Here is a 24554-nt window from a genome sequence, read left to right on the forward strand (position 1 = left end):
TAAAAATCCTGTTAGTCTTAACCTGTTTCTGCAAAAACAGTATCAAAGGCTAACATTCCTAATGTTCATAGTAAAACAAAAAATATCATAAAACTTTGATGAATAAAGCAACAATTAAAATCAACCTGCAGGCCAGGCAAGGTGGCTTATGCCTCTAATCCCAGCACTTTGGAAGGCTGAGGCAGATGGCCTGAGCTCAGGAATTCAAGACCAGCCTGGGCAACAGAGTGAAACTCGGTCTCTAAAAAAATAAAATAAAATAAATCAATAAATTTTTAAAAGCTGGTCATGGCAGCACATGCCTGTAGTCCCAGCTACTCAGGAGGCTGAGGTGGGAGATTAACTGAGCCTGGAAGGTCAGGGCTGCAGTGTGCTGTGATTACACCACCGCACTCTAGCCTGGGCAACAGAGCAAAACCTTGTCTCAAAAAAATAAAGTCAACCTGCAAATGCAAAATCATTATTCTTGTAGTATTTTAGGATGTTTTTGCGGTTATCTCTAAATTCAAAATGGATCCCTTATCTGAGGAAACCAAACTGACTTATGAGCAAAATAGGAAAAATAAATTTGCCTTATTACCCAAATATTCTACGTTCTTCTAAAAACTTATAATCTGTACTAATATCTTTACCTGGTTTTATAAAGAACAAAAAAGGAGTAAAGAATACCCAACGAGAAACCCAAAGATAGGCTTATACAAAGAGTAAGTAAGTTGCTCTTTTCTTTGAACAGTCTCATGCAAAACCAACATTTCTAGTTTGCTAAGCTTCTGTAACAGGATATTTCAGGGAGCTTGGGCTTCAATGTGCAGCATAAAACTCTTTCAAGGGCAATGTAAGCAAGGGAACAGAGAACATCAAAGCAGTAGCAGGCCCAAATCGTGTTGAGGCGTTTTGAGCAGAGGACTGGCAGGAGATGACTTAAAGAATCATTTTGGGCTGGGCATGGTGGCTCATGCCTGTAATCTCAGCACTTTGGGAGGCCAAGGCAGGCAGATCATGAGGTCAGGAGTTCGAGACCAGCTTGGCCAACATAGTGAAACCCTGTCTCTACTAAAAATACAAAAACTTAGCAGGGCATGGTGGTATGTGCCTGTAGTCCCAGCTACTCAGGAGGCTAAGGCAGGAGAGTAACATGAACCTGGGAGGTGGAGGTTGCAGTAAGCTGAGATTGCACCGCTGCACATCTAGCCCAGGCGACAGTGTGAGACTCTGTCTCGAAAAAAAAACAAAAACAAAAAAATCATTTTGGCTGTTGGGCAAGGGAATAGTCAAGGCTACTGGGGGTAAGGGGCAAAGGAAGACCTATTAGAAGGCATCAATCCCAGCAAGAGAAAATATAGCAATGAAAAGGTAGTAGAGATAGAAGTGGTGAGATGTCACTGATTCTGGATATACTTTGAAAATACTGCCCACAGGGTTTGAGTTGATGAATTAAATAGGACAGAAAAAGAGAAGTCAAGCTTTTCGTGTCAGCAACCAGAAGCAAGGATTTTCTATTTATTGATGAAGGGCATTGTGAGAAAAATTGATTCTTCTCATGCCATGCAGAGACAGCTCCACGGACAAGGAACAAGAAATTAAAAGTTTCCATTTTAGACACATTGTGTTTGAGAACCTGTCAGATATCTAAACAAAGATGCCAAGTAAAGTGCTAGTTAAACCAGACTGGAGATCAAGAAGATAGAGTCTAGAGATATAAACATAAATGGGAGACATCAGTGTGTGAATGGCATTAAAGCCAAACGCAGGAGCAAGTATAAATGGAGAGGGTAAAGATGACTAAGGACAGGGGTTTTGGGTATGCCATTTTTTAGAGGCTGGAAGGAATAGGAAGAATCTTACGGTTCAGTAACAAACCAAGTTGGAGTCATCATTCTTACCCCTCTTCAAACCAAGCCTAACTTTTGTGATTTGGCCTAGCTCAAGAACTGAAACTAATGCAAAATCATCTTATTTATTAATTCTTTTCAATAAATATTTATTCAGTATTATTCAATATTTACTACACTCCATGCACTGTTGTAGACTTTGGGGAGACCATTGTGAACAAAAATTCATGGAACTTAATTTTATTTTTGGTCTTTCTCATTAGAAACAGATAACTAATGTTAGGCAGTAGGCAACTGCTGGAAAGAAAATAAAGCAGGGTTTGGTGATGGCGTAACAGAGTGCTATTTTAGATAGGTAAAGATGTGCAAAAAGGCACCTGTTGGAGTTAATTAAAAAGGAGAAGGGCAAAGGCAAAATTTGAGGGTATGACCTTATTAAAAGAACTGGATACTGTTATAAAGAACTTTTTCAAAAAAGAAACACACTGAATTATTTTTTAAAAACTGTCCTAAAATTTTATAAAAGGTATTTGTGTTTTAGAATAAAATTTCTAAAGATAGCATCATAGATACACTCAAACTGCTGTACCTTAAACAATTTAAATGGAAGTAAATTTAATGCATTTTGCAAAACTATTAAATAACAAAATATAACTCCAGTGAGGAAGATACTACTGTCAGATGTAGGTGGAATGTGAAGGTGAAACCCCCATACACTGCTGGCAGGAATGTAAAGTGGTACAACCTCTGAGGAAAAGTTTGGCAGTTCCCAAAAAAGTTGCAGAGTCATCGTATGTCCCACCAGTTCCACTCCTGGGTATATACCTAAGAGAACTAAAAATGTATGTCCACATAAATACTTGTACACAAATGTTCACAACAGCATTATTCCTGATGGCCAAAAGTGCAAACAATCCAAATATGCATCAATCAATGAATGGACAAACACAATGTGAATGGATAAACAAAAAATACACACACACACACACACACAAAATGTATACACAACGGAGTTAGCCAACAATAAAATGGAATAAAATACTGATATATGACACAACATGGATGAAAACATTATGATAAGTGAAAGAACCTGGGGTACAAAAGGCCATATATTGTTTGATTCCATTTTTATGAGATGTCCAGAAAAGGTAAATCCACAGAGACAGAAAGCAGATTAGTGGTTGCCAGGAGCTAGGTTGAGGGAAGAATAGGGAGTGGCTGCTAATGGGTACAAGGTACCTTTGTAGGATGATGAAATGTTTGGAATTAGGTAATGGTAATGGTTCTACAACATTATGACTATACTAAAAACCACTGAATTGTATACTTTAAAAGGGTGGATTTTATGTGATGTGACTTACAGTTCCAAAAAAAAAAAAAAAAACTACAGAGGCCATGTGCAGTGGCTCACTCATAATCCTAGCACTTTGGGAGGCCAGGACAGGAAGATAGCTTGAGCCCAAGAGTTCAAGGCCAGTCTGGGCAACACAGCAAGGCTGTCTCTACTGAAAAAATTTTTTTAAAAAATTAGATGGTTGTACACACCTGTAGTCCTAGCTACCTGGGAGGCCGATGTGGAAGGATCCCTTGAGCCCAAGAGTTCAAGGCTGCAGTGAGCTATGATTATGCTACTGCATTCCAGCCTGAGTGACAGAGCAAGACCATGTCTCTAAAAAACATGTGCATCTGTGCACGCCCGCGCACGCGCGTGCACGCACACACACACACACCCACACACCCCCCCAAGGTGAAGAGTAACAATATAATCAAACTCTTCATAAAATAAAATAAAATAAAATAAAATAAAATAAAACCTGCTGCAAAAAAGTTACAGTATCAACCCAGCAGCAATGAGCATTCTAAGCCCCTAGACTATGGTCCCTAAAGACTAATTCCCACTTCAAAAGGAGATGGGGCATCTGAAAAAAAACATAGCCAATTCCAGGTCTAGAACAGAAAATGTACAATTTGATTCTGAAACATCATATTAAACCGGAAAGTAAGAAACATATAAAAGACTACTGAGGGTAAGTCAAAAATAATTGGGAGTCAATCTGAAGAGACTCACTAGCTAAAAAGGAAACAATTTGAGCAAAAATGGTTAAATGCAATGGATTGGGTTTGTTTAAATATGAGTTCATGAAGAAATATTCTCTCTCACAAACACACACACAGACACACACACACTCCCCTACAAGTCACCAGTGGAAGATGTTAAGGAACTAACCTTTTATTTTTGAAAACCAGCAAGTAAGGGAAAAGAATCAAGTATTTATCCTGCCTTTCTTACACAAAATGAGCTAGTATAGAATCAAGTAGTTGATGAGGGAAGAATTCTACCTAATATACAAAGACGACAGAATTTGGTAGTATTATTTTACAACTGCTAATGAAATATAAAATGCAAATAATAATCTAGTCTATGGAAAACTACAGGAAAATAACCCCTATTCTTTAAGTAAATAGCAAAACAAAAGATCGACATAGAAGGGAAACCTACAGAATTAAGAGAGACTTAAGTGACCATGTCAACCAACTACAATATATAGATCTTATTTGGATCCTTATTCAAAGTATAAGTTGAGCCATCTATTAGGGAAATCTGACCACATACTAAATATCTGATGATATTAAGGAATTATTAATTTTCTATATGATTGACAATGTTAGTGTGGTTATAGGTTTTTGTGTGTGGTGATGGGTTTTTTAAAATAATTATAAAATACATAAAGTTATATACCAAGGAGTAGGCAGAATGAGTAGGAGTACCTCTGAAATAAGATGGGTCATGACTTGGTAACTTTCAAAGACCAGTGAGATAAGTTAATGGAGATTTATTAAACGATTTTCTCTACTTTAATATATTTGAAATTTTCACATAATAAAGTGTTTTTTTAACCATAATGGCAATTCTTCTATCTCAAAACCTCCAGTTATTGAAGAATTAAAGAGTCAGAGTTTAAGCTGTCATAAAACCATTGTTTATATAGTAAGCCTATCAATATGCACTGCTATGTCCTTCAGTTTTTCAGAGAAAAACTCACAAGTATCCCAGATGTCCCAACTAAAATGTATTCATCTGCAGTGACACTGAACTAGAAATCAAATTCCAATTACAAAATAAACTCTCAATCTGCAGTCACATTATATATATATATATACACACACACACACATACACACACACACACACACACATAAGCTACCTTCCCAGTCGAATCTAATTTGTTTCGCTTTGTTTTTGAGACAGAGTCTCGTCTATCACTCAGGCTGGAGTGCAGTGGTGCGATCTCAGCTCACTGCAACCTCTGCCTCCCGAGTTCAAGTGATTCTGGTGTCTCAGCCTCTCAAGTAGCTGGGATTACACGCATGTGCCACCATGCCTGGCTAATTTTTGTATTTTTAGTAGAGACAGGGTTTCTCCATGTTGGCCAGGCTGGTCTTGAATTTCTGGCCTCAAGTGATCTGCCTGCATTGGCCTCCGAAAGGGCGTGAGCCACCACACCTGGCCTACTCTAATTTTTTAATGAGTACAGAAATACCAAGACAGAGATTTGCCATTTGGCATTAAAAGTCTCAATTTAAACAAAGTCTTCACCCAGAAATAAGGCCTTCCATTTCTATAACAAATAGACTGTAAAATGATGTTCTGCCCTTCAGTCAGTCAAAATTTACCAATAATCTACTATGTGTTACACAGTATGACACGGTGTTAGCTCTGCATTAATTCGACTTATATACCACTGCAGAAGACAGAAAAAGATGGTAATAATTACAAATTGTGCTAAATGTGATAAAGTAAACAAATGGGATGCTGAGACAGGGACTGGGGATTGGGGGTACCAAAGACCTACTTTAGGTAAAGTGATCAGAAAAGACTACTCTGTGGGGCAAGGCCAGTTTCTAACATACAGAACTGCATGTGTTCCTCAGACAGGAAAGACCTTGATAATTTTGAAGAACTAAGAGGAGGAAACCATTGTAGCTAAACTGTACTGAATCAGAAAGAAGAGTGGCACAACTTGAAGCTGGAGAAATGTACAAGGAAAAGATCACGTGAATAGTAAGTTTAAAATACAGTCCAAATACGACAGGGAGCCATTGACAGGTTTTAAATAGCAGAGTGACATGATTTGATTTTAAGATCACCCTGGTTGATGTGGGGTGAATGGATTAAAAGAGAAAAAGAATGAAGAAGAGAACTAGGAGACAATTACAGTAAGAGACTAGTGGCTTGATTTAGAATGGAGGCAGTACAGATAAAAGCCTAAGTATGTGAAATATATCCTGGTGTATACGTTTAGGTAGAGGCCGGGATGTGGCAGCAAAGGGAGATTAAAGAATTTACAGTCCAGAGGAGATAAGAAAATAGTTAACATAGCTGAAAGTAAGAGGAAGTGCTTTAAGTATCTGAGAAAAGTTAAAATTGCTATAGGAATTTCAAATCCATAAGAAAAAGCCAAGATCACAGGAAACTGTGCAACCACTCAGAATCAAGTACTTGCTAAAGGTTCCTTTTAAAACTAGAAAGAGCATTAGACCAGTCTGGGTATTATGTAAAACAACAAACAAAAAAACACTACAAATAGCAGATGTGACCAACCCTTAGGAAATATTCAGGGTTCATTATAGCACCTGACTTGCAAAATGTGAACCCCACAGTGGTAGTTATACCAACAGCACAAAAGGAAGAAATTGAGTCATTACTGTTTAGTCTGATAAGCAGTGTAATACTTAAACTTTTTAGTTATACTAATAATGCATGCGCTCAGTGAATTTTTAAGATACAGGTGTAAAAAGTAAACAAGTAATATCATACACTGCTGGTGAGAATGTGAAACAGTGCAGCCTCTTTGAAAAATAGCCTGAGAGTTGCTCAATTAAACACAGAGTTACCATTTGACTCAACAATTTTACTTCTAGGTATATATCCAAGAAAACGAAAACATACGTCCATGTAAAATCTTGTAAATACATGTTTATAGTAGATTTATTCAAAATAGCCCAAAGGTGGGATGGGCTATTTTGAAGTATTAGTACTTCACTTCCTCTTTTTCTTTTTTGAGACAGGATCTCACTCTTTGTCACCCAGGTTGCTGGTGTGCAGTGGCATGAAGATCTTGGCTCACTGAAACCAAATGTCCATCGACAGATGGATGAATAAACAAAATGTGGCATATCTAAACAACGGAAAATTATTTGGCCATAGAAGAGAATTAAGTGGGCTGGGCATGGTGGCTCACACCTGTAACCCCAGCATTTTGGGAGGCTGAAGAGGGTGGATCACGAGGTCAAGAGATCGAGACGATCCTGGCCAACATGGCAAAACCCCATCTCTACTAAAAGTACAAAAATTAGCTGGGCGTGGTGGTGCACGCCTATAGTCCCAGCTACTCGGGAGGCTGAGGCAGGAGAATCACTTGAACCCAGGAGGCAGAGGCTGTAGTGAGCCGAAATCGCACCACTGCACACTCCAGCCTGGCGACAGAGCGAGACTCCGTCTCAAAAAAAAAAAAAAGGAATTAAGTGGCCAGACACACTGGCTTATGCCTATAATCCCAACACTTTGAAAAGATGTAGTCAGCACACTACTTTTACCCAGGTGTTTGAGACCAGCCTGGGCAATATAGTGAAACCCCATCTCTACAAAAAACACAAAAATTGAGCCAGGTATCGTAAATAGTGGCTCACGCCTGTAATCCCAGCACTTTGGGAGGTCCAGGCAGGTGGATCACTCGAGGCCAGGAGTTCGGGACCAGCCCAGGCAACATGGCAAAACCCCGACTCTATAAAATAATAATAAAATTTAAAAAGATAAAAAATACAAAAACTAGCTGGACATGCTGGCATGTGCCTGTAGTCCCAGCCACTCAGGAGGCTGAAGTGTGAGGATCACTTGAGCCCAGGATGCAGTGCCGAGGTTTCAGTGAGCCCAGATCTTCATGCCACGGGACAACAGAAGCCTAGGCAACAGAGCGATACCCTGTCTCAAAAAAAAAAAAAAAAAAAGAGAAAAAAAGAGAAAGGAATGAAGTACTGATACATGCTTCAACGTGGATGAACCTTGAAAACATTATGTTAAATGATAAAGCCAGTCACAAAAGACCACATATTGTATGATATCATTTATATGAAATGTCCAGAACAGGAAAATCTTAGAAAGTGGATTAGTGGGGGCCAGGAGCTGGGGGAGACTGAGGGGAGAGAGGTTAACAGCTATGGAATATGAAGTTTTGTTTTGTTTTGGAGACAAGGTCTTGCTCTGTTGCCCAGACTAGAGTTGCAGTGCTGTAATCACAGGATCACGGTTCACAGCAGCCTCGAACTCCTGGGCTCCAGCGATCTTCCTGCCTCAGCCTCCAGAGTAGCCAGGACCACAGGTGCAAGCCACCACACCCGGCTAATTTACTTTTATTTTTGTCGGGGAAATGGGAGGGTCTCACACCATGTTGTCCAGGCTGGTCCCGAACTCCCAGCCTCAAACAATCCTCTTGCCTCGGCCTCCCAAAATGCTGGAATTACAGTCATCAGCCACCACACCTGGCCTGAAAAAGGTCCTAAAATGGACTGTGGTGATGGCTACACAACTTCGTGAATATACTGAGCCAATGAACCGTACACTTTAAATGGGTGAACTGTATAGTATGTGAATTTTATATTAACATATCTGAGTTAAACTTATTTAAAAAAAAAAAAAAAGACTGGTAAGCAGAAGTTCGCTTTTCACTCCTTACTGCCCTTTAGTTCCTCTAAATGTAAGTAAAGCAACTGTTAACTATTTCATAAGTATCTCCAGACAGTTCTCTATGCACATACAGTCAAGCTTCGCTTAACTAAGATGGAGACATGTTCTGAGAAATGCATCATTAGTAGATTTAGCTGTTGTGCAAACATCACAGAGGTATTTATACAAACCTAGATGGGACAGTCTACTACACACCTAGGCTATATGGTATAGCCTGTTGTTCCCAGGCTACAAACCTGCACAGCATGTTACTGTACTGAATACTATAGGCAACTGTAACACAGTGCTCCCTATCTGTATATCTAAACATACATAAACAGAGAAGATACAGTAAAAATGATACAAAAGATTAAAATGGTACACATGTATAGGACAACGCTTACCATGAATGGTGCTTGTAGGACTGGCAGTTGCTCTGGGTATGTCAGCGAGTGGTGAGTGAATGTGTGAAGGCCTAGGACATTACTGTATGCTGCTATAGACTTTATAAACACTGTACAACTAGGCTACACTAAATTTATAAAGAAAATAAAGTAATTGTACTAAGACATTATGACAACTACAACTCCACTAGGTGACAGTTATTTTTCAACTCCATTTTAATCTCTACCACTGTATCTTGGGTCTGTTGCTAACCAAAACATTATGTGGCAGATGAGTGTAAAAAGACACACATTATCTACCCCCCAAAATGGGTGGGGTGGGGAAGCCATACTGTAGTTTCTTCAGTATATATTCTTCAATTAATATAACAAATCCCTCCTATATCAGTATATACATATGGCAGTTTGGTATTCCATTATACCCCAGTGTATCATAACTTAACCATCCATCAATTAGTGAGACATTCAGGTTGTTTCCATTTTTCTATTACCACCAAAAAAGCCACCATAACCACCCTTATCCATATGTATGCACAAGTCACTATTTCTGTAGCCCTATTTATTCTTAAAAATATACTAGGTAAAAGCATATAAATTTGGGGGAGGGGCTGCAGAGGGATTATTGCCAAAGACTGTACATACATACTTTTCTATTTTTTAAAAAAAACACCAACACATATTTATCAACTTGCCATAAGTTTTCAGTGTTCTGTAATTTTAGAAGTTAAAATAAAAATATGCCTAAGCATTGTCTGTATTAATTCCGAAGTATGTTTATACACATACAAAAAAATCATATAATGGTTGTTAACAATTTACCCCTCTAGGGAAGAGAGTGGGAGCAGCGACTTTCAGTTTTTAAATTTTTAAAACATTTGCAATTAGGATAACAAATTTTTCTACAAAAAAGCTTTTAAACAGAAAACCCAAAACTCAAAGTAAGTTTTAATGAAAGGTTTTCATTTAAACTCAGAGTGTTAAGGCATAACCTTAAGAAAACCTTAATAACCTCAAGAAAAACAATCAGGAATGTAAAGCAATGGCTCTCAGGGCTGCCTATACTAACTATGACCTTGACAGCAAATCATACTACCCCTCTGAGCCTCAGTTTCTTCATCGAGAAAATAAGGAGAATAATCATTGCATCAAAGAGTTGTGAGAATTAAGATATTAATGCATATAACATGCTTAGAATAGTTACTGGCATGTAATAAGCACTTTTTAAGTTAGTATGTACATGTATTCATATATATGACAACACACAGTTATATAAAGACTGTACTTCATTAAATGTTTCATTACAGATAATTTGGATAGGACAGTTTCCAACACTGTCTTCTTTTTGTTCACACATATGCACGTGCACACTGTTTTTAAACCATTTAAAAGAGGTTTGCATACAAATATCTCTAACTCTTACTATTTCAGTATGTATTTCCTAAGAAAGATAATCTCTTATATAACCACAGTTCTAGTTTCAATTTCAGAACATTTAACACTGCTGTATAACCTACCATATCTATTCCAATTTTGTCAATGAATCCAATCATATCCTTTATCCTTCACAGCAATACTCCCCCCTTTGGTAAAGGATCTAGTCTGGGATCATATATTGAAGCTATTTTTATATCTCTTTAGTCTCCTTTAATCTGGGGCACATATTAATTAAACAGTATGTTTCCTGGCATCAAAATTAAATACATTCACATCTTTGTCTTCAAACCTAGATCTTGCTTCTTCAGGTAAGAATGTGGCTGGGGCAGTGGCTTACGCCTGTAAGACCAACACTATGGGAGGCTGAGGTGGGAGGATCACTTGAGCCCAGGAGTTCAAGACCAGCCTGAGCAACATAATGAGACCCCCATCTTCACAAAAATAAAAATAAAAACAAATTAGCCCAGCAAGGTGGGACATGCACGTAGTCCCACTTACTCAGGAGGCTGAGGTGGGAGGATCACTTGAGCCCAGGAGATCAAGGCTACAGTGACCCATGATCACACCACTGCATTCCAACATGGGCAAGAGAGTCAGACCCTGTGTCAAAAAAAAAATAACACTTTTACAAATTTACATTATGGCAATACAAATAACAAATGCTACTGAGCCAAGTACTATGTTATTACATTTCTGGTCGGCACAGTGGCACACGCCTGTAATCCCAGCACTTTGGGAGTCTGAGGCAGGTGGATCACTGGAGATCAGGAGTTCGAGACCAGCCTGGCCAACATGGTGAAACCCCATCTCTACTAAAAACACAAAAATTAGCCAGGAGTGGTAGAGCATGCCTGTAGTCCCAGCTACTCAGGAGGCTGAGGCAGAATTGCTTGAACCCAGCAGGTGGAGGTTGCAGTGAGCCAAGATCGCACCACCACACTCCAGTCTGGGTGACAGAACGAGACTCTGTCTCAAAATAAACAAATTAATTAATTAAGAAGGATGACATTTCCTTCTCTACAGATCTAATCTGCAACACTCCCCCACCCCCCCGGCTAAATGAAGATTAAGATTCCTCCAAGCCTCAAGGTGAAATAATCTTTCTTTTCTTAATATATGAGAATTTGACAACTGGAATCTGCATGCTTCTCTCAGCTCCATCATCAGTACCGCCCCATGATATGACTTCTCAGAAATCTTTACAGAAAGAAAGCAACATTTAATCTTCCTATTGAACGTGGAATCTCATCTTTCAGGCACCTGTTAAAGAGAAATTACTCAATTCCTTACTCAAAAACTAAAACTTATACTTGCAAAAAAGAATACCTCAAGTAAAATACTGAGCAATTTGGACTACAAGGGCACAGATTACATATACCCTATGATCCTTCACCATACAGAAAAGTGGGGAAAAAACAGTAACCTAAATCAACAAGATTATGCTGACCAATCTCTACTAAAAACAATCTCTTCTCCTCCCTTATTCTTATCAAAACAAAAACCCTAGTCAAGAAGAATTTATACTGAGAAGGCACTGGTATCCCAGGACTCTAGGAGTGTTTCCGTGAACTGACAGTTCAAATATGAACATAGTTCTTGCCTTCAAGGGCATTCCCAATCCTGTGGGGATGACAGACAAATATAACTAATAAGACAGAGTATGTCAAAAGATACAGAAATTTAATTCCATGGTAATGCAAAAAGCAGAGAAAGATTCTGAGCTGGACACTTAAGGAAGACTTTCTGGAAGACTCAAGCTTTTAATAACTGAACCAGCCAAATTTTGAGCTACTGAGACTAGGGGAACAGGAATGGCATGGCGGCAGAGTAAGACAAAAAAGCACATTGGAGAGTATCTGAGAGACAGAAGGTAAGTCAGTGTGGCTACAAGAGATGAACTTGGTACACAGTGAAAACAGGTGAGAAGCTGTTTGAAGCCCACCTGTAAAGAACCTGAAATGTTATGCTAAGGAGTTTGATCCTTGTTCTAGAGGCACTGGCAAGGAAATGATCTGGATTTAGGAACTTAAAACCAAGGCAATAACTTGTCTTCTAATAAAACTGTACTATAGTTCCCTAAATTAAACAGGTAGCAGAAACAAGAGGCAGTAAAAGATTTACATAGTAAGAGACACACAAAGGTCTATGAAAAGGGACAAGGTTTGGCAGCCATACTGGAGAAAGAACTCGCAAAATTTTTCAGAACTTGTTTTTCTCATTAAAATTCACATTTGCACTACAGTAATCCCCTGCCTTATCCTCAGGGAATATGTTCCAAGACCCCCCTGTGGATCCCTGAAATTACAAGTAGTACTGAAAACTATATATATAGTTTTTCCTCTACATATGTACCTATGATAAAGTTTTATTTATAAATTAGAAACAGTGAGAGATTAACAACTAATAACATAGAACAAGCAACAATACACTGTAATGAAAGTTATATGAATGTGTGGTGTCTCTTTCTTGCTCTCTCTCTCGATATTTTAGTACTTTTGGACGTTGGATAACTGAAACCTTGGAAAGCAAAAGAAGACAAGGGGGAGCTGCTGAACTAACTCTAGTAATAAGAGGCTTTATTTTTCATATAGATATATACCAATTTAAGAAAACTCAAAACAAGAAGCAAGTTTGAATTTAAAACCTGGGCAACAGAACAAGTTCCTGTCTCTACAAAAAAAAGTTTCCAAACTAGCCAGGCGTGATGGCACACATCTGTAGTCCCAGCAACTGGGAGGCTGAGGCAGGAGGACTGCTGTAGCCCAGGAGTTCAGGGCTGCAGTGAGTTATAATCACCTAACTGTACTTCAGCCTGGGAAACACAGCAAGACTGTCTCAAAAAAAAAAAAAAAAAAAAAGATAAAAATAAATAAAATAAATAACAAAAACTGGAGATTGATAACTATTTATTTTAGACAAATGATTAGTGCTGCAACTCATAAAATCTCAACTTAAATACAAGTTTTCCAGTACACTATTACAGTACAATTATATATAAAAAAAGTGACCTGGTATGAGTCCTAGTGAAAAAAAACCATCACATGTAAGGACATTAAAGTGAACACAGAAAAACTCATCTAAATAATCATTAACAAACAGATCCTCAAAAATCAACCTGTAAATTAATTTTTCCTTGCTTCAAAACAGCACAGAGAGAGTATTGCGGGAGGGGCGGGGCGGGCGGGGCAGGGCGGGGCGGTGGCAGGAGGGGAGAAACAAACTTACCAAATGAAGTTTGTCCCAAGAACTTTTTCTACTAGGAGGTTTCACAAGGAAGTCTGCAAAAGAAAAACCAGTAATTTTATAATGACAAATATCCTAGGAATCAAGTTAAGCCACTTCGATCTCCCAAGACCTTTCTCTACCAGTCATAATGCTATGACAATAAGATTCTTAAATTGGTGCAACATGGAGTATTTAGTCAACCACAGATTTTAGAATGTTTAATTGCACAGAACCAACCCAGTCAAGCCTTAGCATGCCTTCAGAAATTGCAGAACTGTACAGAACAGAGCTTTCCAAAACCCACAGATAGGCTTATTTAAGTTTTTCCTCAGTCAAACAAGCATCATTTCTGATGGCTTCTTGGGTAAATCATTGCCACTACAGGAACAGGTACTTTACAAAACTAAAAAGATCACAGACACTCTAGGCTTGAACTTAGTTTAAGGTCTTTTGTACACATAATTGGCTTCTATCAAGGGATCTGTCCTTTTAAGAAAAAGGGTAAGAAGAATATGGTAGAAAAACAAAGAATTGAGCCAGGAACGGTAGCTCGCACCTGTAATCCCAGCACTTTGGGAGGCCAAGGCAAGCCGATCACTTGAGGTCAGGAGTTAAGAGATCAGCCTGGTGAACAAGGCAAAACCCCGTCTCTACTAAAAATACAAAAATTAGATGGGCGTGGTGGCATGCGCCTGTGATCCCAGCTATTCAGGAGGCTGAAGCAGGACAATCACTTGAACATGAGATGTGGAGGTTTCAGTGAGCGGAGATCGCACCACGGCACTCCAACCTGGGCAACAGAGCAAGACTCTGTCTCAAAAACACAAAACAAAAACAAATAATTCTTGTCACCACTAGGCAACAATCTGAACTTCACAAAATATCTAATCGACCTGGTTCCTTTGTGACAATTTCTCTAAAGTTGTGCAAACACGACTCATCCATTTGAACTGTTAAAATGACATGAAGTCACATAAATGAACAAGATTGCTCAGAATATTAAAACTCTGAAATTAAGAAGTCAAGGCCAGGTGGGGTGGCTCACGCCTGTAATCCCAGCACTTTGGGAGGCCAAAGTGGGTGGATCACCTGAGGTCAAGAGTTTGAGACCAGCCTGGCCAACAGAGCAAAACCCCAGCTCTATTAAAAATACAAAACTTAGCTGGGTGTGGTGGGGCACACCTGTAAGTTCCAGCTACTCAGGAGGCTGAGGCACAAGAATCACTCAAACCCGGGAGGCGGAGGTTGTGGTGAGCCGAGACGGCACCACTGCACTCCAGCCTGGGCGACAGTGCAAGATTCCGTCTCAAAAAAGGGAAAAAAAAAGTCAGTAAAATATGGTACATTATTAACTAAGAACCATAAAAGGAAAGCTAAATATGCAACAATAAAGTGTCTTAACCATTTTACACATAATATTTTTGTCTCCCCAGTAACTTTTAAGTCTTATAACTCAGGCCATATTATTCGCACACACTATATGACAATGAAAATAGCTACTCATAATTTGCAACTTCAGAGACGAACTGTATGTAATATGAAGACCATTCTTGCTGTTAAGTTAGTTAAGTATTAAATACAACATAGTACAGCAGGAGTGTTGGGGGATTTGTAAATCTGTAGAACATTTTCCTGCAAGAGTGTAATTCTACCCGAGTATTTGCATGAAATACATACTATTATTTTCCTTTTTATTTTTCCTTTGTATTAGAGCAAGGACATTATATTTCTTTTCAAAACTTTTATCTGGCCAGGTACAATGACTCATACCTGTAATCCCAACTTTTGGGAGGCTGAGGCAGGAGGATCACTGGAGCCAGGAGTTCAAGACCAGTCCAGGCAACATGCGGAGACCTCATGTCTACAAAAATTTAAAAAGCTGGGCATAGCAATGCACACCTATGGTCCTAGCTACTCAGGAGGCCAAGATGGGAGGATGGCTTGGGCCCGGGAGGTCAAGGCTGCAGTGAGCCATAATGGTGCCACTGCACTCCAGCCTGGCCAACAAAGTAAGACCCTAGATTGTCTCAACAACAACAACAACAAACAACAAAATAATGGAACAAAGGAAGCAGAGCAAGTTGTCAAAAATAACTGAAAAATTGTAAGGCCTATGGTAACTAGAAAAAGGATATCATCTTTAAGAAATGAAGGGGAGATTCCAACGAAGTTATCGAGCTATGATACGCTGGCTTTAACAGTGACCTCCCAAGTAGATGTACGTCCAACAGGTAAATCGGGGGAGAAATGGTTCAAGAGACAGGTCAAGTCGAAGGGCAAGAATGAACTGATGGTGCTAGATTTAATTCAGGAAAATCACTATATCTGCTGTAAAAGTTACCTGACATGTTCTAAAAATTACGTGATAATTTATTCTGTCAAAAAGATGAGACATCCGTAATACAGAAGTGTTTGTGTAAAGTTTCCACAGGTGCCGATTAACTTCTAAGAGATGGATCAAACAACAAGTGAGAGTCAACAAAAAAAGGTTCAGGTAGGTGGGTTCGGGTAGGTGGACTTAATGCTGGCAAAGACTATTCTTCCCAATAGCCACAATCAAACATCTGCTTGGTTAGAAACTAGTGTGTCATTGTGAAACACTGGAAGCAAAATTAAAAACTGCCCATGCCTCTTAGGACTATTTGTCAGATAAGGGCCATGTAGACAGGGTGTGGTGGCTCATGCCTATAATCTTAACACTCTGGGAGGCCAAGGTGGGAGGACTGCTTGAAGCCAGAAGTTTGAGACTAGCCTACACAACAAAGAAATACCCCCATCTCTACAAAATAAAATAAAATAAATAAATAAAATTAAATCAATTTTTTAAAATTAGCCAGCCATGGTGGCACACACTTGTCGCAGGTACTCAGGCGGCTGAGGCAGGAGGGTTGCTTGAGCCCAGGAGTCCGAGGTTGCAATGAGCTATGATTACAATGCTGTACTCCCAGCCTGCGTGACATTGAGATCCTGTCTCTTTTAAATTTAAGACACATACACACAACTTATTTGAAAGAAAGAAAAAAAAGGGCCAAAGTAGAGGTGAGTCTGAAAGAAGCTCTCTGGTACCATAAGGTCTCCCATGGTACCAGTCATATATCTACCTCAAGGAATAAGAGTAGTTATGTTTGGGTAACCCTGAACATTCACGTATTTGTAGAGGTAGTAGAATGTAATGTGGTTACGTTAAATCTAAGCAATTACCTAAAAGGTAATAAAGGATGCTTAAACACATTAAGCACTAATGAACAAACAGGGAAGAGGAGTGAGCAGGGTTCTTAGGTTCCGTCTGCAAGATGGGTATAAATAAATACACCTTTCTGGAAGTTACCTGAAATAAGAGGGTAAAACTTTTACCATCACATATTGGTACACACATTGTCCCATATGGATAGGATTTTCTCCATTGTAAAAGATAACCCTGGCCGGGCGCGGTGGCTCAAGCCTGTAATCCCAGCACTTTGGGAGGCCGAGACGGGCGGATCACGAGGTCAGGAGATCGAGACCATCCTGGCTGACACGGTGAAACCCCGTCTCTACTAAAAAATACAAAAAAAAAACTAGCCGGGCGAGGTGGCGGGCGCCTGTAGTCCCAGCTACTCGGGAGGCTGAGGCAGGAGAATGGCATGAACCCGGGAGGCGGAGCTTGCAGTGAGCTGAGATCCGGCCACTGCACTCCAGCCTGGGCGGCAGAGCGAGACTCCGTCTCAAAAAAAAAAAAAAAAAAAAAAAAAAAGATAACCCTAAAGAGAGTAAAAATATACTAAATTATTAAATACTACAGTATTGGATACCATCATGCAGCTTTCACTGGAGAGGGGGACCTAACAATATACTCTAAGTCCCTTTCTGTAAAGTAATGAGGTAATGACTAAAAGGAAGGGCACAGAGGCCCTAAGAAGGCCAAAAAGGAATGGACATATTTAGTACCTACACAGAACTGTTTATGTGACCATCGACGTGCCACCTAGCACATCAGCTTCAACAAGGGCAAAGAGACACACCAATTTGTACCATTTACATAATAAAAGAACCCCAGCTACAAAAACTAGTAAGTCTGAATCAAATTCATGAGGAAAAACTAAGAGGCTCTGGCCAGGCCTCCTAAAATGTTGAGGGGTACTGGGGACTAAAGCAGCACTTCTTTGGCTAAGATACAGGTTAACTTGAAAAAAACAATAGAATACTTTTCTACATAGTCCTGTCTTACTTTTCAAATGAAGGATAATTAAGAGTCAAAACCTTAAGAAGGCAATACTGAATAATTTTAAAACAATCTTTTCACTTTCATTGATGTTAAAATAGATTTTTTTACACATGCATTTAATATTAAGAAACAGATCCAGAGAAAAATTTGAGTATACAGGCAATATTTTAAAAATTCAAGAGGTACAAAATTTTAAGAAGTAGATTTACAACTGCCACAATTTTAGGTCATTTTTTTCAGCTTGTTAGTGTTTCCTTTCTTATGTCTATTAATTTTTCACATATCAGAAACTAGAATTCTGTAGCATGTTAGGTAAGACCATTCTTTGGTGGGAAGATAAATTAATCATGAGCATTAACCAAAACCCACTGTGTAAAACTACTACAGCTTAGTCTTACTCCCTGCTCAAGTTTTCTAAAACCTTCGTTACCGAGGTCAACTATAAATGAAAATAGATAAGGAGAGAGTTAAAAGTATGGCTACATTCAGCTACTGTGGTAAGTGGTAGATGTTCATTCAACATGTTTTTCTGAGTGATGGGCACTATTCTAGGAACTAGAAATACAGCAATGAACAAAACAAAGTTTCTACCCTTACACAATTGCCATTTCAGTGTCAGTTGTGATATCCTCACAGGGCTCAATGCTCCTAGTGTGACTTTTCCCCTATTGATGACCATGCACTGAAAAAGATAAAACAAATGGTAAATATAAAATTTTGTCACTGTCCTGGTTCAAAGAGATCTCCAAGTAATTAAAAACAAAAAACAAAAAAAACGAAAACCAGAAGCTATGTGTCTTTTCCATCTCTTTGGAAACATTAAGGTCTGGGAGTTTTCAGGGTTCCAGATGCAACTTCATGATCAGTGTACTGCATTTCTCTGCCAACTGTGGGGCACAGATAAGCAGCTAAAATATTATCTTTCCTAGGCAAGAAACAACCATCTTCTCCCCAGGGGGAAGAAAATCTAATAAGTTGTCAGAATCCAAGCTGAACTCCAAGTGATAATCATTTCTGTATCAAAAAACCTGTACTCAAGGCAGGTAGATGGCTTCAGCCTAGGAGTTCGAGACCAACCTCGGCAACATGATAAAACCATCGTCTCTACAAAAAACCCACAAAAATTAGCTGGGCGTGGTGGCACATGCCTGTAGACCCAGCTACTAGAAGGCTGAGGTGGGAGGATTACTTAAGCCCAGGAGGCAGAGGTTGCAGTGAACCATCATCGAGCCACTACAGGACACTCTACTTGATAGAGTAAGACTCTGTCTCAAAAAAAAAAAAAAAAAAAAAAAAAAAGCAATCTTTACTGGTAATAAATCACTTGAACCAGTAACACTTAAGATAATTTCCACTATTAACAAGTGATAACTCTCTTTTAATAATAACCAAAAGATCAATCATGTATAATTATGTAACTACACACAAGGTACAGAGTATGTTGTTTATTCTTTTACATAAATTGACCTTTTTAATGTGGGAAAGGTTCTAAACACATTCTTCAAAAGAAGTTCTGCAATAGACAGAATCAAACAGTAGGTTAGTGATTAATGCTTAAAAATCAGTTGTCTTCATTTAGAGGCTTTTCCAGATGTAAACCCCAAAATGTGAGAAAGCAAAAGCAAAGTAATTACACATTAACATTTTTAGACATTAGGCTGGTTGCATTTCACATGCACCTTATTGTTTTACACATCTCAACAGAGAAGAGGAAGCAGCCCTGATCATGTTCTCAGAAAAGATTAACTGGGAGTAAACCAACCTTAACACATTTCATTGGTTCCCTTTTAAATAACTTATTTCACAAGCATTTTCCTTTTAAACTTAACCCTTATACAAGAGATAGGGGGTAGGGGAATATCAGCCATATATAATATCTTTAGCACCAGAAGAGATTAAAACCAAAGATCACATGAAATCTGCTAAAAAGGGTAAAAATTAAAATTTTAAGAATGAATATAAAATTATATGTTCTGATTTGCTCTTTATACTCCCTTCTACATGCAGAACACATTCACTTTATACTTTTTTTCTTTTTCTTGAGACAGAACCTTGCTCTGTCACCCAGGCTGGAGTGCAGTGGCACGATCTCGGCTCACTGCAACCTCCACCTCCTGGGTTCCAGCAATTCTCCTGCCTCAGCCTCCCAAGTAGCTGAGATTACAAGCGCACGCCACCATGCCCAGCTAATTTTTGTATTTTCAGTAGAGATGGGGTTTCCCCATGTTGGCCAGGATGGTCTCGATCTCCTGACCTCAGGATCCACCTGCCTTGGCCTCCCAAAGTGCTAGGATTACAGGCGTGAGCCACCGCACCTGGCCCACTTTATACTTTTAACTCAGATATACTCAGATATATCATTAACATGATTGTAAGGAAGTTCTTTAATCTATAAAGCTATTTTCTGAATCTATGTCCTCTACGAAACATCACACGGTAGGCATTATTTTACTATAGAACTTAAGAGTTTAAAATCTAATTTTATAAGGCAGCATTTAGGTTTACCATCTGAAAGAAATGTTCCCAGTCAAGCGCGGTGGCTCACGCCTATAAACCCAGCACTCTGGGATGCTGAGATGGGCAGATCACGAGGTGAGGAGTTTGAGACCGGCCTGACCAACATTGTGAAACCCCATCTCTACTAAAAATACAAAAATTACCTGAGCATGGTGGTGCGCATCTATAATCCCAGCTACTCAGGAGGCTGAGGCAGCAGAATTGCTTGAACCCAGGAAGCAGAGGTTGCAGTGAGCTGAGATCATGCCACTGCACTCCAGCCTGGGCGACAGAGTGAGACTCCATCTCAAAAAAAAAAAAAAAAGAAAAAAAAAAAAAAATGTTCCCTATCTCCTAAGGGGGAAAAAAAAAAAAACCCTTATAATTTCAAAAAGGTTTTGAAATTATAACCCTTTTGAAACAAAAGGCATACTTAAGTCTGGGTTGTTCAGAAATCATAGAAAATCCAGGCATTCAAGCATTAGAAATTAACTGAATTAAAAGCCATGCAGAATCATTTTATCCAAGTGCCAGAGGCAGTTCAATATTTATAATTGCTTTGGAAAGATCAGAAAGACTAGCTCCAGCCTCGGAAAAGGGTTTCCTAACTTTGGTTCCTTTGACTATTTCCAAGGTCTACCTTTGGGAATTTAACAGAAGGCAAATTCTTGCACACTCATTCATGTCTTGCTTCTTGCTCTCAGTTAACCTCTGGTGAAGAGGAAAGTAACTACAATTCCTCCTGTTCTCCCCAACAGCTCGCCCCAAATCAGTGTCTTCAACAGCAATGCCTAAATCAAATGGAAATAAAAGATATTCTAGAAATTCATACTTCCTTATGGAAACTTAAATTTTCCTAATTATAATCTTATAATGACTTCCGCCCCTCTTAAACATACATAATTACATCTTAAATAACATTAGACCGACGACTCTCCCCTCCTCCCTCATACCAATCAAAGAATAAAATCTTAATTTCATTTTCTTGGACAAAAAGACCCAAAATAATCAATCTCCACGAAGAGAAGTAGTTTTAAAAACAGATTTTCAAGAAGTTTTTAATAAGGTTTAAATTAAGAGCTCCTATTCTTATGTACTCAACAGAAAACTAATCAAGGAGATAGGCAGCAAAGACCAGAAATGTGGAGTTTGTGCGTGTGTTTTGTTTTTTGTGGGTGTGTGTGGGTGTGGGTGTGTGTGGGTGGGTGTGTGTGTGTTTGGGAGGGCGGACAGAGTCTCACTTTATCACCCAGGCTGGAGTGCAGTAGCATGATCTCGGCTCACTGCAACCTCGCCTCCTGGGTTCCAGCGGCGATTCTCCTGCCTCCGTCTCCTAAGTAGCTGGGACTACAAGCACCTGCCACCACACTGGGCTAATTTTTGTACTTTTAGTACAGATGGGGTGTTTCACCATGTTGGCCAGGCTGGTCTCAAACTCCTGACCTCAGGTGATCTGCCCACCTTGGCCTCCCAAAGTGCTGGGATTACAAGCATGAGCCACCACACTCGGCCTCTCTCTCTCTCTCTCTCTCTCTGTCTCTGTGTGTGTGTGTGTGTGTGTGTGTGTGTGTGTGTTTTAAAGACAGGGTCTCGCTGTCACCCAGGCTAGAGTGCACTGGCATGATCATGGCTCACTGCAGCATCAACCTTTCGGGCTCAAGCAATCCTCCCTCTTCAGCCTCCTGAGTTGCTGGGACTACAGACACATGCCACCATGCCCAGCTCATTTTTACTGTTGTGGTTTTTTGTAGAGATGGGGTCCCATTGGTCTCCAACTCCTAGGCTCAAGCAATACTCTCGCCTCAGCCTCCCAAAGTATTGGAATTACAGGCATGAGTCATAGCACCTGGCTGGGTTTTTTGTTTGTTTGTTTGTTTTTTCTAGACAACACTGGGCAGATTTCATGATAAAAACATATCAGTATCTTTTTGAAAGGTGCAAAATTTGCAATGCTTATTCTAATATGCTTTGTTTCTAGATCTTACCATAAAAACACAAATCTCTAACCCTCATCCTTCTTATATTATCCCTCTCCCTTCACAGTTGCCTAAGAGGTTTCTTTTCTAGGAACACAACTTAATTTGAAGGCTGGCTTGCCATCAGAACTCAAGAGTATGCCCATGTATAAATAAGCATGCCCTTCCTATTTTGTGTAGGTATTTGAGATATTAAACAAATTCTAGAAGACATTTGGAAGTAAACGAAACTCAAAAAATAACTATCAGTATCTCAAACCTAGCTAACCTGCATAATGCTTATCAGTATAAGAATGTTTTATTTTGAATGTTAATGAATGTTAATGTTATTGTCTCCCCATCTGTAAACAAAAAGATTCTTAAAAGTTCTGGCTCCTGCCACAGTTTTATGCAGAATAATAGGCATCAAAAATCGACAAGGACCAGAAAGCTGAATGAAAATGCAGACCCATCCTTTAAGCATACAACTTAACAATAAAAAGAAACAGATTTGAATTTTTAACTGCTGTCATCACAACTGAAAACTGTCCAACTCTAGCTACCCAAGAGGTACATTCAAAGAGAGACAAAATTCAAATAGTAGAGGCTATGTGAAATGAAAATAATCCCCTCTTCTATTGGCCTAGTTAAAATTTGTATTCTGGCAATTAGGTAGGGGGCTACTCATATTTTTGAAAGCACGCCAGTAAAAACCCCAACAACCTCCAATAATCATGCACTACAATGCAGGCTCTGTTTAAATGATGAGCTCAAATACCTACTCTTTCAAAGCAATTCTCAGATTACTAAATGGCCAAAAGACCAGAAACTGTCTTGACCTGAACACCATCTTCAATTCAACATATCCCCAGAAAAGACCTACCTTTTTAAAATTAGTAATATTTATCTCATGTAAACTAGAGGAATACATGTGACTGCCATCCAAATACACACAGTAAGAAAATGAACTTTTTCAGCTAAAGCCAAAAAGTAGAATTCATCAACATGTTTTACTTAAGGAAGGCAAAAGTACCAAGTTAAATCAGAGCTAACAAGTAGTAAAAGGAATTTCTCCCCGTATGCTTTTAAACTGCATTTAAATCAATGACTCATAAAAATGCAGACAGACCAAACCTTGAATTTAAAAAATTCTTACACTATCATTTTACTTAACTCCAGAAAACTGGGAGGCAGAGTTGTTTGTTTGTTTAAAAAAAAAAAAAGCATACTGGCTAAATTACTTTTCTCATAAGAGGAAAAACTTCCTCAAACATACAGCCTAATAGAAACCTATCCTCATACATTATAGAGTATATACTAAGTATATTGTTTATACATCAAAAACTTAAGCACTATACAATTCAGCATTTAAAAAAACCAATCCACACCGACAAGTAATTGGAATTCTCAAGTTGCCAACAAGCCTGTGAATTAAGAATAATATTACATTTCCAAGGTCAATCTGAGCTACTTATTTTCCTTGCATTTTCCAACATAAAAATCATTTGTCAAAGGAGCTAATGTCCGAAAGAGGAGAAAGAAATAATATGTTTATCCAATCTCTCTGGTAAAATCAGACCTGTAATTGGATAATGGATTCTGTACTACTATTGTGTTTAGTCAAAACATATATATGTGTTAAAATACGGAAACATAAGAACCTTGGGAAGAACTTACACTTTTTCTTTTCTAATGATTTACATCTTCAACACTTTCCTTACATCTAACCTAAACCCTGTATTCTAAAGCATATAGTTATTTTTTCAATGAGAGTACTCTATTACCAGTGTTTCCATGCTGAGGTATATATTATCATTGGTGATATCTGAGATTAAACAGAACATAAACAAGTATCTTTTAAAAAACTATATTTGGGCTAATGAGCATTTTTAAAATTTTACCTTTTATTCAATCTGAGACGCCATCAAATTCAAGACACACTATTAATTTACATACCGCTAGGAAAAAAAAAAAAACGTTTCCAATTCAACTATAACATGCCATTGTCTTTAAGATGCACTCCCATTAGGTATACAGATACTGCAAAAAAAAATATGCAAGTAGTACATTAATGAAAGGTTTGAATGATACTGCCCTAATACTAATATAAATTCTTCATATACAGAAACTGCTACAAAAATCATTTCCTCAGGATTCTTTGTTCCCTCATTTTTCTTCATAAGACATTTTTCCAATCCATTCACAGTCTGAAACCATTCATGAACAGGCTTGACCTGGCGCACATGCAACAGGATCAGTCCTTCCCACAGAAATGATAAGC

At 38.7% G+C, this 24554-nt stretch overlaps 1 protein-coding gene across 2 annotated transcripts in view; it reads right to left on the bottom strand.

The window, feature by feature from the left end:
* The window catches only part of MTMR3 (myotubularin related protein 3), a 142863-nt gene that overhangs the window by 57262 nt on the left and 61047 nt on the right, over positions 1 to 24554 (bottom strand). For both annotated transcript variants that reach the window (XM_025399068.1, XM_025399069.1), the window contains exon 2: positions 13619 to 13671. The gene's annotated coding sequence lies outside the window, so the exon portion shown is untranslated. The remainder of the gene's footprint in view (positions 1 to 13618; positions 13672 to 24554) is intronic.

This window comes from Theropithecus gelada, chromosome 10 (assembly GCF_003255815.1).
Source record: "Theropithecus gelada isolate Dixy chromosome 10, Tgel_1.0, whole genome shotgun sequence".
Lineage (NCBI taxonomy): Eukaryota > Metazoa > Chordata > Mammalia > Primates > Cercopithecidae > Theropithecus > Theropithecus gelada.